This window comes from Hyla sarda, chromosome 2, assembly GCF_029499605.1.
Source record: "Hyla sarda isolate aHylSar1 chromosome 2, aHylSar1.hap1, whole genome shotgun sequence".
NCBI lineage: Eukaryota > Metazoa > Chordata > Amphibia > Anura > Hylidae > Hyla > Hyla sarda.
In genome coordinates this window covers 493,616,378-493,642,936 of record NC_079190.1, presented here as the reverse complement: position 1 = coordinate 493,642,936, position 26,559 = coordinate 493,616,378, and the positions used below count along the sequence as shown (strand labels likewise).

General features: G+C 43.7%; 1 protein-coding gene across 4 annotated transcripts in view; it reads right to left on the bottom strand.

Moving 5' to 3' along the window:
• B3GALT5 (beta-1,3-galactosyltransferase 5) overlaps positions 1-26,559 on the bottom strand; it is a 120,579-nt gene that overhangs the window by 48,746 nt on the left and 45,274 nt on the right. Inside the window, exon 1 of one of the 4 annotated variants that reach the window (XM_056559689.1) lies at positions 24,074-24,221. The exons of 1 other annotated variant lie outside the window; for it this stretch is intronic. The gene's annotated coding sequence lies outside the window, so the exon portion shown is untranslated. Of the gene's footprint in view, positions 1-1,996; positions 2,442-2,589; positions 2,730-24,073; positions 24,222-26,559 lie in introns of those variants that run through there. 2 more of the 4 variants (XM_056559691.1, XM_056559688.1) reach the window with 2 other exon arrangements.

The window sequence follows — 26,559 nt, the reverse complement described above, 5'->3', positions numbered from 1 at the left end:
ATGAACGTGCCTTTGCCCTGGCTAATGGCCGAGACGCCACTTTTTTTTGAAGAATTGGGATGTGTGGATGAGGAGCCCACACTATGTTTCATTGAAACTTGATGTTCCTTCCTATGTGCCATGATACTTTCCTCCCACTTCTTTCTTTTCTTTTCCTTTTCTTCTCTTCTCTTTCTTCTCTTTGGGTGTTCACCGGGATGTTCGGAATCCTGACTCCTCTATATGTTGTCCAACTCTTAAAGTTGGCTATTGCTGGTTATGTTTATTAATCCGTATATACTATGGGTTCCTTCTGTTATGTGCCCTGCAGGATGGATATCAGGACTCTGTGTCTCCTTTACTTTGGTATCCTATGAGACTCGAACTTACCACTGGACGACCGAGATTACTCTACTCTATGCAGTGGACACTGTACTGACTGGTTCTATGTTTCCCTCTTATGGGATTTGTGTATTACTCTTGATAGCCTATTATGTAGGCCATGGTTTGTTTTTCATTTCTATATGCTTATATTTTTTGTTGTTTATTGTTAAAATAAATAAAAATTTTAAATGTAAAAAAGCAATACATAATGAAATTAATATAAAACATTTAAAAAATATAATTGAAAAAATAAGTAAGCTAAAGAAATATCAAGTATAATAAAAAGAATCAAATAATAAAAGGAATAATTATCATGCAAAAATTGCATATAAAGAAAAATATTATTATTAATTATATTTCAATACTATTTAATTCATAATTTAATTATTTTAATTATTTAATAATATTTCAAAAAAGAAAGTTAATAAAAAAAAATTAAATAATAGGAAAAAACTAATAACAAAGTAGTAAATAAAATATATATATATTGTATAAAACAGAATCATAATAATATAATAATTATAGTTATCATTCCAAAATTAAAATATAAGGAAAAATAAATATATATATAGTATAAAAAAAAGAGGATTGCAGCAGCACGCATTGGTCAAGAAAATTGAGGCTCTTAGCACACTTTTTGATCAAAACGTGTCCCCCCCCATCCACCACGGGGAGGTGGCCTCATTTAGGATGGGACCCTAGCACAAATTCTGAGCCTAACGCTCAAATATCCACTCCCCTCTGCTGGGCATATAGCCTCTGACTGGGTGACATGCTGGATCCATAAACAATTTAAAACTCCACCTGTGTTTCTTTTTGCTTATATATATATATATATATAGAGAGAGAGAGAGAGAGAGAGAGAGAGAGAGAGAGAGAGAGAGAGAGAGAGAGAGAGAGAGAGAGAGAGAGAGAGAGAGAGAGAGAGAGAGAGAGAGAGAGAGAGAGAGAGAGAGAGAGAGAGAGAGAGATTGATTCTGAAAGTTTGAGTAATAAATATATTTTAAAAAGGAATACTACATATAGGGTACAAAAAACTGATATAATAATGAAAGAGATACTGATCATACAAAAATAGGAATATAGCAAATAAAATTTAATATGAATACTAACAACTAATATGCAAAACAAAAAGGAATAATCTTTAGGATGCCAAAAAATATAATAAAAAAAAATTATATATATAAAATGGCAAGATAATACTAATAAGTATTAATAAAAAAATACAAAATATAGGAAAAAATAAATAAATATATATATATATATATATATATATATATATATATCAAAAAGTAATACAATATTAATACTATTTAGAAAACATAATTATCATGCAAATAAGATCTAAATATACCCAGAGTCCCTTTTGGATATACAATAAGTTTGAGTCAACACTGTGAAGAAATATGCGTACCTGTATTCTGATGATATTAGTAATTATTCCCATACAGTATACTGGTTATTAATATGTATCTTAATGCTCCCATATGTACAGTATTTTTCTATTATTTGAAAATAAAAGGCGCAAATTCATGAACTGTATATTTGCATTGTGCATCCCTCTTACAAAGAGTCCATTTTATTTTAATGTTATGATATCACCCTGGATAGGAATAGATGGAATCTCTCCTACCTTACAGATCCTGCGTCCCTCCGGCTCCATCATGGAGGATAGACCTTTTTGGATTTGTTTGCAATCACTGACAATAAGGACTAGAAACAAACAGAGCTAAAAGCTGCAGAGCGTCCTTCCCCTGGAGATGTAGAGAATGATCTGCTCATTTATATCAAGGGAAGGCGGTAAGGGACTGTGTATAAAGTGACACAATACACTGAAGCTGCGCAAGGGGGAGGGAGAAGTTCTCAGGCTCAGCTTGTGATACAGAGAAGATAGGATTACTACAATGGAGGCTGAAACCTTGTAAAATAGGACAAAAAAGGAGGCACACTACCGTCTATACTCGAGTATAAGCTGACCCGAATATAAGCCGAGGCCCCTAATTTCACCCCAAAAACCCAAGAAAAGTTATTGACTCGACTATAAGCCTAGGGTGGGAAATACATCATCCCCCCATGTCATCATCTCCCCCTGTTATCATCACCCTGTCATCATCCAAAACCCTGTCATTAACACCCCTGTCATCATCACCCTGTCATTTTCACCCCCGTCATCATCCCCCCCATCATCATCACCACCTGTCATCATCCCCCCATCATCATCACCACCTGTCAATCCCCTCAGTGTTCTTCAACCTGCGCATGAACGTCCCTGTGTGTCGTCGTCAAGGCAACGTCACTGGTCCCGGGCTGGCCCGGAGCGAGCAGAGAAGAGGGCCTCCCGGTGAAAATGTACAGTGCGGATGTACAGCGCGGAACGACTAACCCTCCCCACCGGACGGTCCCTGCAGCAGAGATGGCCCGAACCAGCTCACCCTTCCTTCCCACCGAGGGGAGGTGAGTAGAAAACTGAAAAGGGGGGGGGGGTCTGGATGATGACGAAAGCCCGCACAGTGGTCTTCAACCTGCGGACCTCCAGATGTTTCAAAACTACAACTCCCAGCATGCCCGGACAGCCGATGGCTGTCCGGGCATGCTGGGAGTTGTAGTTTTGCAACATCTGGAGGTCCGCAGGTTGAAGACCACTGATGAAGGGATTGACAGGTAGAGAGTTCACTCGAGTATAAGCCGAGGGGGGCGTTTTCAGCACGAAAAATCGTGCTTAAAAACTCGGCTTATACTCGAGTATATAAGGTACCTTTAGTCCGCTCAGCTGCATACATGGCTTCTGGCTATGCTGGTCTACTCATCATGAAGAGTTGCAGTGGTGGTGCTCAGGGTGACCAAGGGAAGATCCTCAGTAATACCACAATCCATAGGAAAAAAAAACTTAGATATAAAGAGAGATGCCACTCACCACTTTTGGTAAATGTGTGTCACGTATCGTGGTACATTCAGGTAACCAGTGCAGATGCAGGTGTGGTATCCCGGTACCGCATCCTATACGGTACCTATATGTCTGTGGGTCCCCATAGCCAGAGTCCCCAGGACGTAGGGGTCCACGTTATATAGTCTGCCCTTGTCACCTCTATTCAATATAGTAAATCAGTAGTTTACTCAAGGTTTATGTAAAGATAGTGATATACATGTAAATAAATGGTTAATTACCTGTTCCAGGACCTGTGGGTCACATGACTAGGTGAACTCTATGGTATTTCTGCTTTAGGACCTTTGGAGGTCCCTTATGACGTATGCAATCCCATCATACTGTGTAACAGTGAATGACAGGTATTCGGACCAATCAGATTCACCCCGCCCCCTGCCCATATAAGGGAGCGGCAGCCAATGTTCTCTCTCTTGTTCCTGGGCTGGCAAACGAGAAGGATCTGCGCAGCTATTATCGCAGTGAGTTAGGCCCGAGCCTTGCGGCAACGGCTGAATCTATTCAGAATCGTGAGTGTATCAATCCCAAGCACTCTGCGAGATCACCGGACCTTATCTATCCCCTAAATCCGGACGGATCTGCAATAATTACCCTAAATTCAGAGACTTGTAATATTACTCAAGGTCCACAACAACTGTCAGTCACTGAGCAATATAGAGACTGTTTATATAAGACTGTCATTGTGCATTGGATTTACCGCAAGCACTTAAGTAAAGTTATTCAAGTTCAAGTTCAACTTCCTTGTGGACCTTCAGTCATTTCATGCACCTGTCGTTTCTGGGAAGGGCGGCGATAGGCCGGAGAATTACCTCAGCATACTAGCCCTCAGCCTGGCGTCACGAACTATCGGGTTAATATTAACCCTTCATATACCGAAACAACATCCCCACTACTATACACCCCCCAAGGCTCACCACACAGGGAAGCTAACAGGGGGCGCCAGCTGTTTTGCGGCATTTACCGCCTCGTCTGGGCAGCTCCCCTGCACCTGTACCTGTACAACATGTCTTGTTTACCGATTGGGGTGAGTGCCGTCGATCTGTATTTAATTGTATTACTTTAACAGAGCCAAGAAGATCATTGATCTTGTCCATCGCATTTATCTGATACCCAAAACTTCCCGATAAATATAAATCCCTAACCTAAGAAATCCTTCACAATATCTTTATTCTGGTAAGGCAGGATGAGGTATATAAAGACCCTTTCACTGCAGTCAAACCTGACCACTAAATTTCATACTTTATTAGAAAATACTTAAAGGGGTACTCCAGTGGTAAAGATTTTTGGCTATATTGCATCTTCTTTTAATGTTCATGTTTTTTGCAATTGACATGTATTATACGTTTGTGTAGCATGTGTCTTTTTTTTCTTACCTGTTTGTGGGCCAGGAAGTTCTGTAGTTCTGTGTTGGATCTCGTACTGTTGTCCGCAGTGTCAGCCATGTTAGGATTAGGCTGTGGACAACGCGTCAGAGCTCTTTTGTTTTCTCTCTGTTCTTTTAGAACTGCATGAGAGAAATAAGCCACGCCCCTCATATCCCCCTCCTGGAGGACGCAGGTGTGCGTGAGAGTAATAAGCCACGCCCCTTAATCTCCTCCTCCTGGAGGACGCAGGTGTGCATGAGAGAAATAAGCCACGCCCCCTCATCTACCTCTCCTGGAGGACGCAGGTGTGCATGAGAGAAATAAGCCACGCCCCCTCATCTCCCCCTCCCGAAGGACACATGTGTGCATGAGAGAAAGAAGCCAGAGCAGGGGGAGAGAGAGGACGTACACAGCTCCTCATCTCCCCTCCCCCTGTTCTGTCTTCTGAGGATGCAGGTCTGCACTGAAAGTAAACAGAGAAGGTAAGAGGGTTATGTGAAGGGATAACAAGGTGCACGGGCTGAGGATGTATAGACTGCAGGGGAATGAATCTCAGACTGGGGATGATTTCTATGTGTAAAGGGGGGGGGGGACATTGGGCATGCTGGGAGTTGAAGTTTTGCAACAGCTGGAGGCACACTGGTTGAGAAACACTGTCCTAGCCAATTCAGCATACACATCATGTTACACCAGTGTTTCCAAACCAGTGTGCCTCCAGCTGTTGTAAAACTACAACTCCCAACATGCCCTGACAGCCTTTGGGCATGCTGGGAGTTGTAGTTTTGCAACGGCTGGAGGCACACTGATTGGGAAACACTGGCCTAGCCTATTCAGTATATTACAAACAAAGTGCATTGTTTCTCAACCAAGGTGTCTTGAGTTGTATCAAAACTACAACTCCCAGCATGCCCAGACAGCTTTTGACTGTCCGGGCATGCTGGTAGTAGTAGTTTTGCAACACCTGGAGGCACCCTGGTTGGGAAACACGGGTGTATGCCTTATAGAAGTGTGGTGAACTACAACCCCCAGGAGACTACAGAGGCAGCATGCTGGTGTTATACCACAGACTGAAGACTCCTGAATGACACATGCTGGGAGTTGTGGTCCCTTTTGTGTGTGTATGACAGTGTATCCCAACCAGGGCTGATTATATTAGTGTGCTGTGTATAAGGGGGCTGACCCGGGAAAATAGTAGGGTGGGTATAGGGCGGAACAAACAAAAAAAAAAAAGGAGCCGCCCCAAACCAGCAAGGCATGTGGCATGCTGGGATTTGTAGTTTTCAGCACAGCAAGAAACAGGAAATAGAAGCAAAGATAGGAAAACAAAGTGGGGGATAAAAAGACAACAAAGAACGGAAATAGAGTAGGCTAAACAACAAATAGGGTAAGTCACATATGGAAAAACACGTTGACCACCGGAGTACCCCTTTAAAATCAATGTAGAGCCACCCAGCATCACCAGATAAAGAAAGTCATCCCGGTGGGACTACATCACCCAATAGGAGCGGCGTGCGAAGCGACGTGATGACGGCGACGCAGAGTGACGATCCAGGGAAACGGTGATGGTCCGGAGCGGCGGGGACACGTGAGTATAACTTTGTATATTGCTATTGCACGGATCCCTCAACGTACGATAAATTTCAAGTAACGATGGTCCATTTGGAACGAATTACCATCGTATGTTGAGGGAACACTGTATTTACTAAGCTTTCCCTACATTTTGTACTTTTCCCTACATTTTGTACTTTTCCCTACATTTTGTACTTTTCCCTACATGTACTTTCCCTACATTTTGTACTTTTCCCTACATTTTGTACTTTTCCCTACATGTTGTACTTTCCCTACATTTTGTACTTTTCCCTACATTTTGTACTTTTCCCTACATTTTGTACTTTTCTCTACATTTTGTACTTTCCCTACATTTTGTACTTTTCCCTACATTTTGTACTTTTCCCTACATTTTGTACTTTCCCTACATTTTGTACTTTTCCCTACATTTTGTACTTTTCCCTACATTTTGTACTTTTCCCTACATTTTGTACTTTTCCCTACATTTTGTACTTTTCTCTACATTTTGTACTTTTCCCTACATTTTGTACTTTTCCCTACATTTTGTACTTTCCCTACATTTTGTACTTTTCCCTACATTTTGTACTTTTCCCTACATTTTGTACTTTTCCCTACATTTTGTACTTTTCCCTACATTTTGTACTTTTCCCTACATTTTGTACTTTCCCTACATTTTGTACTTTTCCCTACATTTTGTACTTTTCCCTACATTTTGTACTTTCCCTACATTTTGTACTTTTCCCTACATTTTGTACTTTTCCCTACATTTTGTACTTTCCCTAAATTTTGTACTTTTCCCTACATTTTGTACTTTTCCCCACATTTTGTACTTTTCCCTACATTTTGCACTTTTTCCTACATTTTGTACTTTTCCCTACATTTTGCTTTTTTTTTTTACACGTGCTCTGATCTGTCGGGTTTTCTTCAGTTCAACCTTTTCTGTGGAAATCTTAGTAAATATATTGTGTTTTTGTTAAAATGTCTGGGACACGCCCCTTTTTGGTGGTCACACCCTCTCTCCCAGCCAGCCCCGCCCATTTTTGGGGTTTTCTAAGTAAAATGGAGAGAGAGAGAATCTGGCGCACAACCCAACAAAACATGTCGGGTTTACAATAGTAGATCAGGGCCAATGTCCGTGATACCTATGGAGTAAATTGCACTGTACCTCGTGTTGGGAGTATTCCTGCTTCCGTCTAGTGGAAATGGCAATAAGATAATGCTTCATAGGAATCCGGTCTTCCAATATTCATTAAAGGGGTACTCCAGTAGAAAACTTTTTTTTTTTTAAATCAACTGGTGCCAGAAAGTTAAACAGATTTGTAAATCACTTCTATTAAAAAAATCTTAATCCTTCCAGTACTTTTTAGGGGCTGTATACTAAAGAGAAATCCAAAAAAAGAAATGCATTTCCTGTGATGTCCTGACCACAGTGCTCTCTGCTGACCTCTGCTGTCCATTTTAGGAACTGTCCTGAGCAGCATATGTTTGCTATGGGGATTTTCTCCTGTTCTTGACAGTTCCTAAAATGGACAGCAGAGGTCAGCAGAGAGCACTGTGGTCAGGACATCACAGGAAATGCATTTCTCTTAGTATACAGCCCCTCAAAAGTACTGGAAGGATTAAGATTTTTTTAATAGAAGTGATTTACAAATCTGTTTAACTTTCTGGCACCAGTTGATAAAAAAAAAAAAAAAAAAAAGGTTTCCACGGGAGTACCCCTTTAAGTTATAATCCGTATTAATGACTGGTGATTACAACCAGAAGCCTGCAGTTCTAATTCACAGTGCTGGGAGATCTGCCCCAGCCGGCGGCGACTCAACCAGTGTGATGCCCGCGGGTTGCAGGATAAGCGAAGAGGATAGTGACCCCACTACTGGTGCTCAGCTAGTCCAAAAAGATTGCCAATGCTATTCGGAAGGAGTGAGCCTTCTTTTCTCAAGAATGATACTGTCTGGACCATCTAGCTTCTTATACAAACCGCGGCGTCAGTGTTAAAGGGGTACTCCGGCGCTTAGACATCTTATCCCCTATCCAAAGGATAGGGGATAAGATGCCTGATTTCGGGGGTCCTGCCACTGGGGATCCCTGTGATCTTGCACGCCGCACCCCGTTGAAATCAGTCCCCGGAGCGTTTTCGCTCACCGTTGAGGTGGGTGCTGCAGCCGAGATCCCGGGGGTCCCCAGCAGCGGGACCCCCGCGATCTGACATCTTATCCCCTATCCTTTGGATTGGTGATAAGATGTCTAGGGCAGAGTACCCCTTTAATGCCATATATCCAATTGAATAGATATGTTTACGTATGGTTCCTATAACCAGGCATCTTCCTTCAGTTGGAATATCATTTGATGCCATTATAAGGAGATTAAAAGAAGAAATAATCCAGCCACATAGCAACGTCTTATGCTGCTTTTTATATATTACTTTTGTATAGTAAATAGTATCGCATTTATCGGGGTATACCACGCACCGGACTATCGGTAGCGGCGCCCCATTGCCGGCGCCGATAGCCAGGGGGAGAGAAGCGGCGCCGACAGCCAGGGGGAGAGAAGGGGCAGCGGCACCCATTGCCGGCTCCGCTGCCCCGTTGCCTCCCCCCATCCCCGGTGGCATAATTACCTGGGTCCGGTCCGCGCTGCTCCAGGCCTCCGGCGTGCATCCCCTGCGTCGTTGCTATGCACGGCGCGGCGCACTGACGTCATACGCCGCGCCGTGCAGCGCATAGCAACGACGAAGGGGACGCACGCCGGAGGCCTGGAGCAGCGCGGACCGGACCCAGGTAATTATGCCACCGGGGATGGGGGGAGGCAACGGGGCAGCGGCGCCGGCAATGGGTGCCGCTGCCCCTTCTCTCCCCCTGGCTATCGGCGCCGGTACCGATAGTCAGGGGGACAGAACGGGCAGCGGCGCCGATAGCCAGGGGGTGAGAAGGGCCGGCAGCAGGGCTCTAGACCCCAGGGAAGGCAGGGGGAGAGAAGCGGGCAGCGACGGCCTCTCTCCCCCTGCCTTTCCTGGGGCGGTATCGGCGTATAACACGCACATAGACTTTAGGCAAAAAATTTTAGCCTAAAAAGTGCGTGTTATACCCCGATAAATACGGTATATAGCAAATAGTTCAGCATTAAAGGGGTACTCCGGTGGGAATTTGTTTTTTTAAATAAACTGGTGCCAGAAAATGAAATAGATTTGTAAATTACTTCTATGTAAAAATGTTATCTCTTCCAGTACTTATCAGCTGCTGTATGCTCCAGAGGAAGTTGTGTAGTTCTTTCCAGTCTGACCACAGTGCTCTCAGCTGACACCTCTGTCCATTTTAGGAACTGTCCAGAGCAGGAGAGGTTTGCTATGGGGATTTGCCCCTGCTCTGGACAGTTCCTGACACGGACAGAGGTGTCAACAAAGAGCACTGTGGTCAGACTGAAAAGAAACTCAAAAAAGAAAAGAACTTCCTCTGGAGCATACAGCAGCTGATGAGTACTGGAAGGATCAAGAAGTAATTTACAAATCTGTATATCTTTCTGGCACCAGTTGATTTAATTAAAAAAATTTCCAGCGGAGTACCCTTTATAAGTCCACAAAGCATCAACGTGTTAAAGGGGTACTCCGGTGAAAAACTTTTTTTTTTTTTTTTTAAATCAACTGGTGCCAGAAAGTTAAACAGATTTGTAAATTACTTCTATTAAAAAATCTTAATCCTTCTTGTACTTATTAGCTGCTGTTTACTACAGTGGAAATTATTTTCCGTTTGAAACACAGAGCTCTCTGCTGACACCTCTGTCCATTTTAGTAACTGTCCACGGTTAAAGGAAATCCCCATAGCAAACATATGCTGCTCTGGACAGTTCCTAAAATGGACATGAGATGTCAGCAGAGAGCACTGTGCTCGTGATGTCAGCAGAGAGCTCTGTGTTTCAAACGGAAAAGAATTTCCACTGTAGTATACAGCAGCTAATAAGTACAGGAAGGATTAAGATTTTTTAATAGAAGTAATTTACAAATCTGTTTAACTTTCTGGCACCAGTTGATTTTAAAAAAAAAGTTTTTCACCGGAGTACCCCTTTAACACGTTGATGCATTGTGGACTTAAAAAGGGTACTCCGATGGAAAACATTTTTTATTAAATCAACTGGTGCCAGAAAGATATACAGATTTGTAAATTACTTTTTGATCCTTCCAGTACTTATCAGCTGCTGCATGCTCCAGAGGAAGTTCTTTTCTTTTTTGAGTTTCTTGTTTCTTTTCAGTCTGACCACAGTGCTCTCTGTTGACACCTCTGTCCGTGTCAGGAACTGTCCAGAGCAGGGGCAAATCCCCATAGCAAACCTCTCCTGCTCTGGACAGTTCCTAAAAGGGACATGAGATGTCAGCAGAGAGCACTGTGCTCGTGATTCAGCAGAGAGCTCTGTGTTCCAAAAAGAAAATAATTTCCTCTGTAGTATTCAGCAGCTAATAAGTACAGGAAGGATTAAGATTTTTTAATAGAAGTAATTTACAAATCTGTTTAACTTTCCGGCACCAGTTGATTTAAAAAAAAAAAAGTTTTTCACCGGAGTACCCCTTTAACACGTTGATGCATTGTGGACTTAAAAAGGGTACTCCGATGGAAAACATTTTTTATTAAATCAACTGGTGCCAGAAAGATATACAGATTTGTAAATTACTTTTTGATCCTTCCGGTACTTATCAGCTGCTGCCGGAGTACCCCTTTAAAGGTGAAAATCCACTTCCCTTCAACCCTGGACATTTCTGCCATATAATCCCCACCTCTCCAATGGGGATTAGACCTTGCGATTCCATGTAAAATTGAACCACTGAATGACGATTCGTGTTTCTGTTTGTAATGTTTGGAAAGTGGATGACCTTCATACCCCCTCCTGATATTATATACATGTTCCTTGATTCTAGTAGATAATGTCCTTTTTTCACGTACCACGTAGGTTTTGCCACATGGGCAATTAATGCCATAGATAACACCTTTACTTTTACAGTTAATGTGAGATTTAATTTTAATTAACTACGGTAATCTCCACTTTTAACAAATAGCTTTGGGACCGTATTACCTGTGATTCTACAAGGGTTACAGAATCGGTATGGGTAACCAATTTCTTTGGATTTCTAAAGGTAGGTGCCACTATATTACCTACATTTTGTGCCTTTTTAAATACAAAGACAGATCGAGGAGGTAGATATTCTCCCACATCTGTATGAGTGAGTAAAATATTCCAGTGTTTATTGATTATCCGTTTGAATAATAAACTATGTTTTGTGGTGATAATTGGTAGCTTCATTTCTTCTTTTATCTCACCTATCTTATTATCACTACTTTCCTCTTTATTTTTAACAGATCATATCTATCTGTATTAGTGATTTCCCTCACAATGATATTGAGTTTGGTCCTATCATATCCCTTCTGTTCAAATTTGTTTTACAGTTTTTCAGATTCCTCTTTAAAGTCTACCAGTCGGCTGACGTTACGTTGACGCATAAATTGTGTTTTATGTTTTATGCTGTATGTGTTTTCTGTTGTTTTATGCTGTATGTGGTTCAGGGATCATAAAACTAAAGACAGGTTCCCTTTAGAACCATTTGCAGCACATCTTTTCAGGTAATGTACTTATCAAATGTCTGTTTGCTGGTAAAAAGATTTAAAGGGGTACTACCGTGCTGACAACTTAGCCCCTATCCCCTAAAGGATAGGGGATAAGTTTCCTGATCACGCGGGGTCCCGCCGCTGGGAACCCCTATGATCTCGCACGCAGCACCCCGCTGTCATAAGGCCCCGGAGCGAACATCGCTCCAGGTCTGATGACTGCCGATCACGGGGCCGGAGTATCGTGATGTCATGGCTCCGCCCCCATGTGACATCACGTTCTGCCCCCTCAATGTAAGTCTATGGCAGGGGCGAGACAGCTGCGAGCCGTAACATGACGATACTCCGGCCCCGTGATCGGCAGTAATCAGAACCGGAGCGATGTTTGCTCCGGGGCCTGATGAGAGCGGGGTGCTGCGTGCAAGATCACAGGGGTCCCCAGCGGCGGACCCCGCATGATCAGGCAACTTATCCCCCTATGCTTTAGATAGGGGATAAGTTGGTAGTACCCCTTTAAAGGATGAAGTAGTGAGGCCTACTAATGCAGATAAGGTGTTGAGATGATTCATATGGATAACAGAGGTGGAGATGTGACCAGTGGTCTGCTGTGTTAGGAAGCAAAATACATGGTGGGGGGTTTGGGTTGCAATTGATGGAACCCCGAAAGATCACCAGAATGAAGGAAATGGTCACCTAAGTGATTGGAGCGGCAGCGTGCAGGCTCGGCCACAGCCCCAAGCACTGTCTGAGACTTCCGAACATAATGGAGTTCAGCTCTCTGCAATGTTTAGAAATCCCATAGCTGTGGCCAAGCATGTGCGCTGCTACTCCATTGATTCAGGGACAATTATATATACATAAATAAATAAATAGATAGATAGATAATGCATACACAGAAAATCTGCAGCACTCCAGGAACAATTCAAAAGTGATTTATTGTCCCATGCAAAAACAGTGTCACAACGTTTCACCGGTCTCTCACCGGCTTTCTCAAGCATGCAAACAGTGAGAAGTGCCAAATATTTATGTAAAAAAGAGGTAATCAATTAACAATCAAGTGATACAATAATTAAGATAAAAACAATACAAAAAAAGAATAATAATACAGTACAGTATAGTTAATATAAAATGCATTATATTGTGTTCTGTGTAAACTCTGATAATCAAAGTGCCGATCTTCATATAGAAGTTTGTACATGTGCAAAAATGCATGAGACAGTATAATTACATAATCTGTGCAAGCAGGAGTACGGATGAAAACAATTAAAAGAAGAGGAAGAACGTCACACTCACCGCTATTCACCACCATTACGGCGTCTCCATGCTTGCCAAATACTATGTGTTGGCTTAGAAACCTGTATGGCCAATGGCGTATCCGCTCCCTGCACCACGTGACTGGCGCAGGCACGCATGCACAGTGCAATACGGCGCCAGCAGCGGCCATCTTGGTGTAGGGAAAGAAGTGCCCACAGGCCAACCAAGATCCCCTGCGATCTGGGACCTCTCAGAGATCGATGTCCCAGACTATACCTGAAATTTTCCGTAAGGGCCCGAAATCTAAGATGGCGCCGATCCCCACACAGGCTTCCTGCCAGGAGCCGAAGGAGGAGGAGAGCATAGCTGATACTCCTCAGATGGTAGACTCGGCACCGGACCCTCTCACCCCTGCCGACATGTACCGTACCATACAAGGTATGTTCAAAACTGAACTTTCAAGGGCAGTAGCAGAATTCACCAAGCAAATAGGGGACTTAGGCCATAGGATTGCGGACCTGGAGATTAAGACGGACGATATAGCTGAGGCCCTGGAGTCTGAGCGCCAAACCTGTGAGGATCATGCCGACCGCCTGGACCTATTGGAATTAAAAATTGAAGACCTGGAGAATAGGTCTCGAAGGGCCAACATAAGAATACGGGGCTTGCCGGAGTCTCACACTAACCTTTTTAAGGCGCTTTTACCTCAGGCTGATCCTTGTTTGTTCCGCATGGACCGCATTCATAGGGCCTTAGCTCGCCCCAAAACGCCAGACACCCCCCGTGATGTTGTACTGCGCCTACATTATCCTGAGGCCCGTGACCGTTTACTGCAGGCTGCCCGTAATGTTGAACCCCTGCCGGGGTTACCCTCCTCGGTCCATATGTATGCTGACCTGGCCCCGTCTACACTAGAGAGGAGGAGACATATGCGCCCTGTCACTCTTACTCTACAAAAAGCGCAAGTGCGCTATCGGTGGGGGTTCCCCTTTAATCTGCAATTTCAGCTCCGCTCTACGTTTTACACAGTGCGTACACCGTAGGAAGCAATGGACATTTTGAAAAAGGAAAATATACCTTATGAGGAATCTGTGCCCCTACCACAGCGGATGGCTAAAATTAGGAAGACATGGCAGCAGATGGACTCTCCCTACAAACGTCACCAACCTTTGCACCAGTTGCCGGGATGACTGCCTACAGATATTTCTCTATGTTTACGTGCTATTGGCTTAAGGACGCTATCCTGAGTACCGAGGGACTGTTAAGCTCTACTAATTTCTCATGAATAGTGGGCGGCCTGTTTTCATGTTTTTCCTTTTAATTATATTTTTCTGGGGTTGCTGCCCCTCTACGTTCCCGTTCTCTTGTAGAGACTATGTTTCTAGTATGGGTCCGGTTCACATGGGACTACTAACAAGGACTGTATTCTATAACATGTATAATCAACTTTTGGCCCTCTGGAACCGAGGACATGGGGATTTAGATTTTGTTTATATGGGGATGTTCTATGATTACCTGTGTTCTTATGGGCGGGACATGCCCCCTTCTATGGGCTAAGGTATAGCTGTTTTTTTTAGCCAGGTGGACATCACTTGGACGTATAGCTCTCCCTCGGGTGGACTACCATGTTGCCCCACATGCAGAGGATTCGGGGGCTACGGGGGACTATGTGCCCATTGGGGTCCCCCCTGGCTCCCGGCCCCTAGCTGCTTGAACTGTTAGGAGTCTTTATGACTATTGACTGTGACTTAATTGGGTTCTCCGTTCTTGTGTTTTTGGGGTTTCTCCTTCCCTTCCTTTCCCTTGTCTTTTTCTACTTATCCGTGGCCATTTTTCCTTTCTCCACTACAGTGGGTGCATCTCCCCACTTTCTTCTCCTTCTATGCTTGCCTCTGCTTTGCTAATTTTTGTCCTTATGTGTAAGGTGATATCTCACAATGTCAGAGAGCTCAATTCCCCGATTAAGAGGAAAAAAGGCTATGCTGGACTACCTCAAACACAATCCGGACGTGCTTTGCATACAGGAGTCGCATTTTACCACCTCTTCTTATCCAAAGCACATCCATGCTAGCTATTCACGAGTTTATATGGCCTCATATACTTCTAAATCGAGAGGAGTGCTGGTCATGCTGCACAATGCTTTCCCTTTCACCTTACTTAAAACACATGTGGATGTTGAGGGTAGGTACTTGATTCTAGAAGGCACATACCAGGAGTCTCGGCTGTGTATAATTAACTCTTATGCACCGAATGATGACCCGTTGGATTTTTTTGTCCATTTAGCCTCCAAATTACAAGACATTGACTATGCTCATCTTATATGGTGTGGGGACTTCAATATGGTATTGAATGGGGTGCTTGATAGGTCCCACACGACTGCTTTTCGCAGAACAGGTACGCAGCAGAGACTCCTGAAGGATACCCTGGCTTCGCATGAATTGGCGGATGCGTGGAGGGAGCACAATCTGGCGCAGAGGGGGTACACGTACTATTCTCCAGCACACTCACTGTATACCAGAATTGACTGGATCCTGGCGTCGACCTCCTCTCTGCCACATTTACTATATGCCAGACATCTACAGTGTGCCTGGTCGGACCATGATATGGTGTATGCCCAGTTTGCCTTTGGAACTCGCTGCTCCACACCATATGCATGGCGGTTAAATGAATCATTGTTATCATGCCCACATATCCACATAGCTATTGAAGAGGCTCTTACTTCTTACTTCTGTACTAACTCTGTTTCTCCCTCTGATGTTGGTTGGACCTGGATGGCCCATAAGGCGTTCATTAGGGGTACACTCTCTGGCCGCTAGTCTAAAAAAAATAGAGATTGAATACGCAATCTACCTTGGAAAATAAGCTGGCTAGACTGGTTACCGCACACCAGCTATACCCACAACCATATTTACTACAAGCTATTAGAGCCACTAGATTACAACTTGATGTGGTGCTCACAGACTGCACCGAGCGGTGAGGTGGACACAGGCCACCTACTATAAATGGGCGAACAAGCCAGACAAGCTTTTAGCCACCATGCTACGGCAAAGACAACGAATAAATAGGGTTCAATCGATTCAGCTTAAACCTCGAGTGCCCACTTCTAATCCTTCCCGTATATATGACGTTTTTCACTCTTTCTATTCTTCCCTGTATAAGGAGCGCTCTTCTCCCCCTTCTTCCACCACTATCTCTGCTTTTCTTGACTCCATTCCACTTACCTTCTCTATCACCCTCTGATAGGGAGTCCCTTAATATCCCTGCGTCGGCCGAGGAGGTGGATCAATGTATCTCTGGCTTAAAATTGGGCAAAGCCCCTGGCCCTGATGGCCTCTCGGCCCTATATTATAAAAAGTTCAGTTCTATCACATTGTCTCTTTTTGCAACAGGATGCTCTCTGGCTCCCCTATGCCCCCTGAGTTTCTTACTGCATCAATTGTAGTTATCCCCAAGCCCAATAAGGATCCCCTGCTCCCTTCCAATTATCGCCCTATTTCCCTGATTAATTTGGACACTAAGCTGTTTACTTCCATATTAGCCCTCAGAGTGAATAGATTTCTCCCCGATTTGGTCCATAATGACCAAATGGGGTTCATTCCTGGTCGTCAAGCCCCAGATAATATTCGTAAGGTCCTTGATGTGATTCACTGGTCTTCTTCGACTTCGGTCCCCTTGACATTGTTGGGGCTCGATATTGAGAAGGCCTTTGACTCCATTTCATGGTCCTATTTGTTTGCGGTTCAGGAGAGGATGGGATTTTTGGGCCCGTTTATGGCATCTCTACATACATTGTATTCTTCCCCTAAGACTTATCTTAAGCTCCCTTCCTCCTCCCCGGGCCCCATTGTCATCGAGCGGGGTACCCGCCAGGGGTGCCTGCTATCGCCTGCCTTATTCACGTTGGCCATGAAGCCACTGGCGAGTGCCCTAAGACGAAATTCAGACATATCGGGAGTAGATATAGCCGGATCGGTTTACAAGGTCAATTTATTTGCGGACGATCTGTTATTAACCCTTACGAACCCCCTGATTTCCATCCCCAATGTGTTTGCGGTCCTAGATAACTTTTCACTTGTCTCAGGCCTAGTGATTAACAAGACTAAGTCGGAGATATTATTCTGTAACACCCCCAGGTCGACACAGGATCTTATTGGTCTTAACTTTAATCTCCACTCCACTACTTCTTATCTTCCCTATCTCAGGATTTCTCTTCCTTCTAACGTTGCTTCTCTCTATAAATTTAACTACCCTCTCTCTTTAGGTCCCTACAGGCTGACATGGCTAGATGGAACCTCCCTCATATTTCTTGGCTGGGCAGGCTCCATTCTTTCAAGATGGTACTTCTTCCTAGACTTTTATATCTTTTCCAAACCCTACCTATTCCTATCCCCCTACCTGAACTCCAGGCACTCCAGGTTGATATTTTTCATTTCATTTGGCGAGGCCTTCACCCCCGGATCCCCAGGGTTATCATGTATTACCATAAAAGTGTTGGGGGACTATCTGTCCCCAATCTCATAAGTATTATAGAGCGGCTCGTCTTGCTCAATTATTGTTATGTAATGCCGGTTCAGGTGCACCTCGCTGGCTTACTCTTGAAAATGCTCTACATTTCCCCCCATACTCTGTGCTCGCTTGTGTGGTCGTCCTGTCTATACCTACACCCCCCCCCCCCTCTGCTCTCCTCTCTCGCTACTCATTGCTCTTGTGGCGTTCGGTCCATTTCAAGATACCTCTCCAATCTCCTCTGTCCCCGGCCTTACCTATTTTTCATAATCCACTCTTTACGCCAGGCCTACACACGGGTACATTTCACTGGTGGGTCCTCAACAAACTTACTCGCATACACGATTTTCTGATACGAACACAATTTATGACCAAGGAATTGTTTATAGCAAGATATAATCCTCCACCATCCGAATCATATAGGCTTACTCAGATTTTCTCTTTCATCTTATCTCTCCCTTTCTCCTCTTTGGTGATTTCCCCTACTTCTTTTGAGGCACTAGCCATTTACTCACCCTCTTGACCTGGCTCCCTATCTCATATTTACTCCAGATACTAAGCTACCCTTCATGACTCAATGGGAAGTGGATCTGGGGATTTCTATGCCCCTGTTTGCATGGCACGATTGTTGTTCTCAAATTAGTAAAGGGAGTTGGCAGGTTTCCCTAGTTGAAACCTCCCTGAAGATACTGCACAGGACTTATTATGTACCGGCCCGTTTGCATGCCATATACCCCGAAATATCCTCTGACTGTTTTAGGGGCTGCTCTGAGATTGGTTCTATGCTCCATATATGGTGGACCTGTCCTCAGGTGGCACGATTTTGGATGGACATAATGGGCTTAATTTCATCGGTGCTGCAAACTAAACTGTCCCCCTCACCTGATGTTTGCTTATTAGGTCGTAGGCCACAGGGCTTGTCATTTGCTTCATTTAAGTTGACTCAATTTATTTTATTGGCGGCCCGAATCCATGTGGAGTCCAAGTGGCCATCCAACGTTCTATCTAGCTCAATGGTGATAACTAGGGTGAATCAAATATTATTATCTGAAAAACTTAATGCGATCAGGGCTGATACCAGAGACAAATTTGATAAGGTTTGGGAGCCATGGCTGTCTTCCCCTCATGCCCCGGACTTGACATATTATCTATCTTTGTGATGCACTGCAGTAATTTAGGTTGTACATTTAATGGCACGGCTTGCTATAGCCTACTGTTCCTCCCCCCACCCTTACCTTCCTCTCTTCCCCTCTGATCCTCAGCCACGTAGGTTGGCACTCGCCTGTTGTTACCTAGGGTGTGACTACATTTGGTTCAAGGCTTGTGGAAAGCAATCTCTGTAATGCCTATCTTACAAGAAACATTTACTATCATTTCTGAATTGAAATGTAAACCATTGATGTCCTATAGGCGACCACCAAATTTAAGGGACAGGTTAGTAAGGGCGGATGCTTCCTTAAAAAAAACAGGCGGCACGCAAAAATATTTAACAGTGGCTAACAAGGGGTCATACCCTTGCAGAAATTGTATTAGTTGTATATATAGGGATAAGGGACCGAGCTTTAAACACCGACCACAGGGAAGGAATATGACTTCAAATTTTATTTGAATTGCGTTTCCTCCTTTGTGGTCTATATACTTATTTGCCCTTGTCAACTGATCTATGTTGGTGAAACCACCCTTGAGTTCAAGGTAAGGCTGAACCAACATAGATACAGTATAAGAAAAAAGTGCCTCGATCTGCCCATGTCGAAGCACTTTTGTGAAGCGGGCAACAGTGAAAAGGATCTCAGAATTGGGGTCATTGAAACCTAGGGATCTAAATGTAGATTTCACCATTACTCCGGGTATAGGAAAATTGAGATGATTTCTTTGTATAAATAGTGAATATGTTTTTAATATCTTACTATTATATATAGGTCCCCTTTATGTATACTATTTTGTTCTACAATGTCTATTAACAGAGTATCTCTAATGTGATGAAGTGTCTAAATTATTGTTTATTTGTATTTACAGATCAAGTAGAAGTTGGATAACGTCTTACACTCACCGCAAACCCCATGTGAAAATTGAACATCAATAAATATATCTATTATACTGTTTTTCTTCATATTACAATGTTTGCATGTACCATTGTGTAAAATCTCTATATATTATCTATGTATGGCCTGTGGGCGCTTCTTTCCCTACACCAAGATGGCCGCTGCTGTCGCCGTATCGCTCTGCGCATGAGTGCCTGCGCCGGTCACGTGGTGTGGGGAGCGGATACGCCATTGACCATACTGGTTCCCAAGCCAACACATAGTATTTGGCAAGCATGGAGACGCCGTAATGGCTGCGAATAGCGGTGAGTGTGACGTTCTTCCTCTTCTTTTAATTGTTTTTATTCGTACTCCTGCTTGCACAGATTATGTAATTATACTGTCTCATTTATTTTTGCACATGTACAAACTTCTATATGAAGATCGGCACTTTGATTATCAGAGTTTACACAGAACACAATATAATGCATTTTATATTAACTATGCTGTACTGTATTATGATTCTTTTTTTTGTATTGTTTTTATCTTAATTATTGTATCACTTGATTGTTAATTGATTACCTCTTTTTCACATAAATATGTGGCACTTCTAACTGTTTGCATGCTTGAGAAAGCCGGTGAGAGACCGGTGAAACGTTGCATCACTATTTTTGCATGGGACAATAAATCATGTTTCAATTGTTCCTGGAGTGCTGTGGATTTTCTGTGTATGCATTGTCTGGATGGGCTGTGACTGGGCCCTCTCTGCTGGCACCCGCTTACCACTTTTTCCACCTTTGGGTTGTGCTGCCAACTACAAGCTTGTGTAGATAGACAGATAGATAGATAGACAGACAGACAGATAGATAGACAGACAGACAGACAGATAGATAGTGTAGAAAACCAGCAGATCTCTTTTCCTTTTGAATAGCTATATTTGTGGCATGCAGGTTGTGGAGCCTGGGTTAGGGGCCCTCCACTTCAGACAGCCAAAGGAATCTTTCCACAGCGCACAAAAAATTGGTGAAAAAAAGTCCAAGCGTTTAATTCATGGCAAAAAAACAATGTCTCACAGCAAGCTACATATTCTTTACAGAGTCATTGCTGAGATGCACACACCCATATATGTCACCCACATCAGTAATTGTCACCCCACCCCTCAAGTTAAATAGCAAATTAAGGGATCTAATTACATGCTATACAGAACTGCAGGTGGTGGATGACAAACTTTCAAAATACCAGATCATTAAGAATCCCGTTAATTACGTGAAATACATAAGAGTTAAATGGTCCTCCAGGATATCCGATAGTGGCATCCCCATCTGAGTTCTGAGACTCATTCCTTTTTAGTGGAGCCCTCACATTTTCTGTCCATATTGAGGAACCTGGATGGTATGCAACACATGGCTTGTAACGATCAATGTAGAAAACCTCTACACACCAATAGCACATGATCCAGGGATACTGGCTGTGAAACATTTCCTGGATAGGAGCCCATATACTGAGTTGCAGAAAAACTCTGTCCTACATGCTGTCACTAATCATACCAAATCATTTTCACTCAGGATAGTTTTTTTCCATCCAGCAGTAGGGTACAGCCATGGGGTTAAATATGGCCCCAAAAAAGCTACATGCCTTATTTTGAGGAGTTACATTTCTAATAATCCTAAAAATCCTATTTTGTGAGTATGCTAAATCCTGGCATAGGTTTATTGAACTAGAGAAACTCCACTCCAATTTCCACTGGCAAGTGATAACATAAAATTACACATAGTCAAATAATGGTGAATTTTGATGAAAGATGGCCAAGCCAAGGTAACCAGAGATTTATACTTTAAGGAAACCAATAGATATAGGACATTACAAAAAAGTGCTATTACATAATCACAATTCCAATGGGTAGAATGCATTATTACTATGCATAATATATGTGAAAACAGGTTACAAAAAATGAAGGGTAAAATTTGTGAATGGTGTTAAGATTACTAAAAGAAGCCCGAGGCTATGAGCGCCTCACAAGATGGTAATTTGAATAAAGGGACATAACCCTGCAGTCCAGCATTTCTCTAACATGACATTGGGCTATTCCAGAGTTTGTGCAACAAGATATACAACAAGAGAACTCCACATATTAGCAACAAATTGGGGAGGGCTGATGTGAGCGGCATCCATAAGCTAATCAAACTTTTTTGGTAAGATTTGGACATTCCCCTGTTTGCATTGTGTTCATTGCTCTAATATTTCATTTGGGGAAAACTCCTTATCTCATCCCCTAATTTTAAAATTAGGTAATATTTTAGATGCATTTCTGCCTATGTGGTTTTTCTAGCACAGCGTCCTTGTGTACTCCTCTATATTGGTGAGACTAGACAAGGCATGAAGAATTGACCATACAATGTAAGAACCTTCTCTTACCCATTTTCATGAGATGGGACACAATGAACCACAACTGTGTTTCCAAATTTTAGAACAGGTTTCATACTCCAGGAAAGGGGGCAATGTCAAACAATTGTTACGACGTAAAGAACCATTTTGGAGCCATATTTTAAATATGTTGGAACCAAATGGATTGCATAGGGATTGCAAAGTCATTTACTGAAGTCGATGCATGCTCCCAGGACCATTCCTGACCCCTGTCCATAGAGACATGGTGATACTCCATAATGGTGCTCATAAACATGGCCAGAAATGTATTACCTTCAAGTCTTCAACTTTATTTAAGCAATGAAATGAGTATCTGTGGGTTATACGGTGACACAGGCATGATGGCTGCGGTCGCCAGAGGGGGACACTGGAATGACAGAGAATTCAGGGGTAAAAAAAAACATTTTTTGGGGAAAAATAGAAAATTATTTAACTTTGCTATTTTGTGGGGATTTACTTTTTACTACAAAAATGTCATCTGTTGGCCCTAAAATAAAGCAATACCAAATTTATATTGTTTTCGTTAAAAAAAAAAAAAAAAAGGCAAAAATAATTAATAAAATTGTTTTGTATCTCCCACTTCTGATCCCTATAATTAGTTTGTATTTTTTTTTTCTGGGTGAGCCGTAGTTTTTATTGGCAACATTTTGAGGTATATGTGATGTTTTTATCTTTTTTTCATGCATATTATTTGGGAGGCAAGGTGACCAAAAAACAGCAATTGTGGTGACAGAGGTTCCCCATCCATCTAACTACCAGTGTTTCCCAACCAGGGTGCCTATAAATGTGGCAAAACTATAACTCCCAGCATGCCTGGACAGTCTTTGGCAGCAGTTGGTTGCTCCTAAGCAGTTCCCAATCTTCAGTAGCAGGTATTCTCAGGTATCCCCCTCCCCCCAATAGGCAGGTCTGTCCTTATATTATCCCCTGTACAGTAGACAGGTATGTCCTTATATTGTCTCATCTCACAGTAGGCAGGTATGTCATTAGGTAGTGCAACCCTCCCCCCAGTGTTAGTCCCGATTTGTGCTCCCATCCTTCTACACAATGCTGGTCCAGATGAGAATTTGGAGCAAGCGTCCTGAACTCTCCCATAGCAAGCGAGTGCAGAGGCCAGGGCTTCAAGCAGTAGCACATATTGTGCATTATAATCCACCCCAGGGTGCTGTAAGGGTATGTGCACACTCCCCTTTTTCCTGATGGCCACACCCCTTTGTAAGGTAAAGTGGAGAGGTAGGTTGGGTTCACACTACGTTTTGACTCTACGGTCATCGGATTCGGCTCGGGGGGAGTGAAAACTGTGCACTCCCGTATCCCAGCGGTATACCACGGTTTTAGGTCCTGTCAGAAAACCGGATACGGGACAATCTGACACCAGTCTGCTCATTCAAATTAATGAGATATGGGCCGGGGGGTGGCTGAGATATGGGAGGCAGATGCGGTGACCGTAGAGTCAAAACGTAGTGTGGAAATTCGGGTGCACAACACATGAGGCGCAAAAACCCTACACAATCTACTCGGAAAAGCCTTAGTAAATGAGCCCCATAATAATTACTTGTTGTGCACATACACCGCGAAGTAGCATGTTCAATGTGCCGCATTCTGGTGGACTTCCAGAACCTTCCAGAATCAGCATCATTTAAACAGTGCATGCCATGACACACCGGCTCTTACGGCCATAGTCCTGATGAACTCCAGGGTTACAACATCCACCATTATCTACAGTGCTCATTACTGTACCAGCCCACGTAGCATGGGAGGGCCCTGTTGCAGCCCCCTAGCCATTGTTACCACCATGAGATAGACCATGACCAGTGTGAGGCCTGAAGGTCCAAGCAGATAAGATGGAGGCAGATAACACAGGATCACAGACAGCTCAGCAACGCCTCCCAGTCCATGCACAGTCAGTTCCAAACTTTACACAGAGCATGCTCACAATAGTCTCCCATAGAAGACAACAGCGATAGACAAAGGGCCTATAGGGAGCATAACCTTCAGCTTGCTGTAAAGGACAAATAGTGCAGTACTGTGTGGCCGGCTCACCTTATGTGGAGGTACAGCTCCTGTAAATACTTGGCGAAGGGATTCAGAGGGTGCGGTCAGCTGGTACGATGGTGCTCCGGTGACCATGGCTCCAAGCATTGTGTAACAAGAGGAGAGACTAAAGCTAGTATGAGAACAGATGTATTCCTCACCATGTACTTTCTTGTAAAAATCAGACAGGAACAGACAGAAGGCAGAATTACAGGGAACTCCCACTGATTAAGATGTATTATGCATGATGAGGAATCTGTCGTCATGCCAATGTCGATGCTCCCACAATATCACTCTAGGGAGCACTTCTCCATCTCCTCCCTGGTTACATTATTAGCTCATTTTCTCTTAGTAATATTATACAGCAGATATTTATTAGACAAATTAAGTAATTTATGGCAAAACAATTGCAAAACATTCATTAAAATGAGTGCATTAGTCTTGTGAACGTGTGTCTAAATTAGGGCCGGCTCTGCCTATAGGCATAATAGGCAGCAGCCTAGAGCGCACCCTTGAGGGGGGCGCTGCTCTGTCTGCCGCAATAAACTTAGCCAGCATCCGAAGTCACAACCACCTGCTCACAGCAAAGCCAGCAGCAACCCCCCCCCCTCTGTACGGTTACACTGTCACATGCACCACAGCGCTTCTCTCTGAGTCACAGGCGTGATCACCCATGTTGAGTCCAGCATCCTGACTGCGCACTTACCCGCTACTCACCAACCCTACCTCCTCCAATGACCACATGAGCAATACTCTACTCTCTAAGATCCGCGATAGGGCATGCATTATATGAAGAGGGCATTTGTTACAGTGTGTCACCCCAGTAGTAAGGAGATTACATGAGGAGGAGGTTTGTTATAGTGTGTCACCCCAGTAGTAAGGAGATTACATGAGGAGGAGGTTTGTTACAGTGTGTCACCCCAGTAGTAAGGAGATTACATGAGGAGGAGGTTTGTTATAGTGTGTCACCCCAGTAGTAAGGAGATTACATGAGGAGCGAGTTTGTTACAGTTTGTCACCCCAGTAGTAAGGAGTTTACATGTGGAGGAGGTTTGTTACAGTGTGTCACCCCAGTAGTAAGGTGATTACATAAGGAGGAGGTTTGTTACAGTGTGTCACCCCAGTAGTAAGGAGATTACATGAGGAGGAGGTTTATTACAGTGTTTCACCCCAGTAGTAAGGATATTACATGAGAAGGAGGTTTGTTACAGTGTGTCACCCCAGTAGTAGGGAAGAGCGTGTCAAAGGGCGGAGCCAACGGGGCAACAAAAATCCTTGCACCAGCCCTGGTCTACATTGCATTTGGCTGCTGTTGCAACCTACCAATGCAGAGCATCTCTGTTTTCTGGAGCAGCCGTGTGCTCTGCTAAGCTCCTGCAGTCTTAAAGGGACAGTCCAGAAAAAGCCCATAATATACCAGCGAGAAAACGGCTACAGCTCCCATGTATTTTTGTACAACTTTTAGTGGTACGCCAGCCTGCATCACTTCTCACTGTTTTACTCGAGATCTGCTTTTTACTTTGCAGCGGTCAGTGATTTACGACGTTCGCAGATTTGTCACACAGCCTTCCATTACACAAAAAACCTAAACCAGAACAGACCTGGCAGAGAAGGGGGTCATACAAAGTGGTGTTTTGAAGTGAAAAGTCCCAATTCCCCGAATCTTCTTTTCTGTGATTACTTTGTAAGTTTCCCGCCTGATTACTAATGTGTAATGGCATACGTCTACCCTGAGGGTATCTTTCCATTGGGTAAATGAATGTATACGGTATACAATACTATAATGAAATTGAAAGTGGATGAACAGAAAACTCCCACAATCCTCAGTGTCGCGTTTGTTCTTCACTCGCTGTTGTATTTCTCTCTTTCCCTTAGAAGAATATTGACAAATGAAGAAACACAGACAATTAGGGAAGATCCCTGGTTTTAGGGATCATAACCAAAAAAATGTGTATACGTTACTGCATAAATGTGTGTAAGTTACTGTAGGTGTCTCTGCACTTTGGGGAACCAACAAATCTACAGCTTTGAATTTAACCAGAGACTCGGTTCTTGGTGCTGTGAGCATAGTACTACAGTGACCCCCCAACCTACGATGGCCCCGACATATGATCATTTCAACATGCGATGGCCTCTCAGAGGCAGCATCAACATACGATGCTTTTGTATGTCGGGGCCATCGCATAAATGGCTATCCGGCAGCGCAGACCTCTTCAGCTGCCACCGGATAGCCGTTTACGGTGCCCCGTGTGGTCCGGTGATGTCTCTTACCTGTCCTCGGGGCTCCGGACCATCCTCTTCGGGATTCCTGCCTCGTCGGTGCTCTCCATCGTCTTCATCACGTCATCCAATAGGAGCGGTGTGTGTAGCGGTGTGATGGCGGCGATGGAGAGCGAGGATGCCGGGGAAGCAGAGGCCTTGCCGGAGCGTCGGGGACGGACACCCCGGGGACGCGGCGACAGCGATGGAAAGCGACATCCAGGGCAGCGGTGACA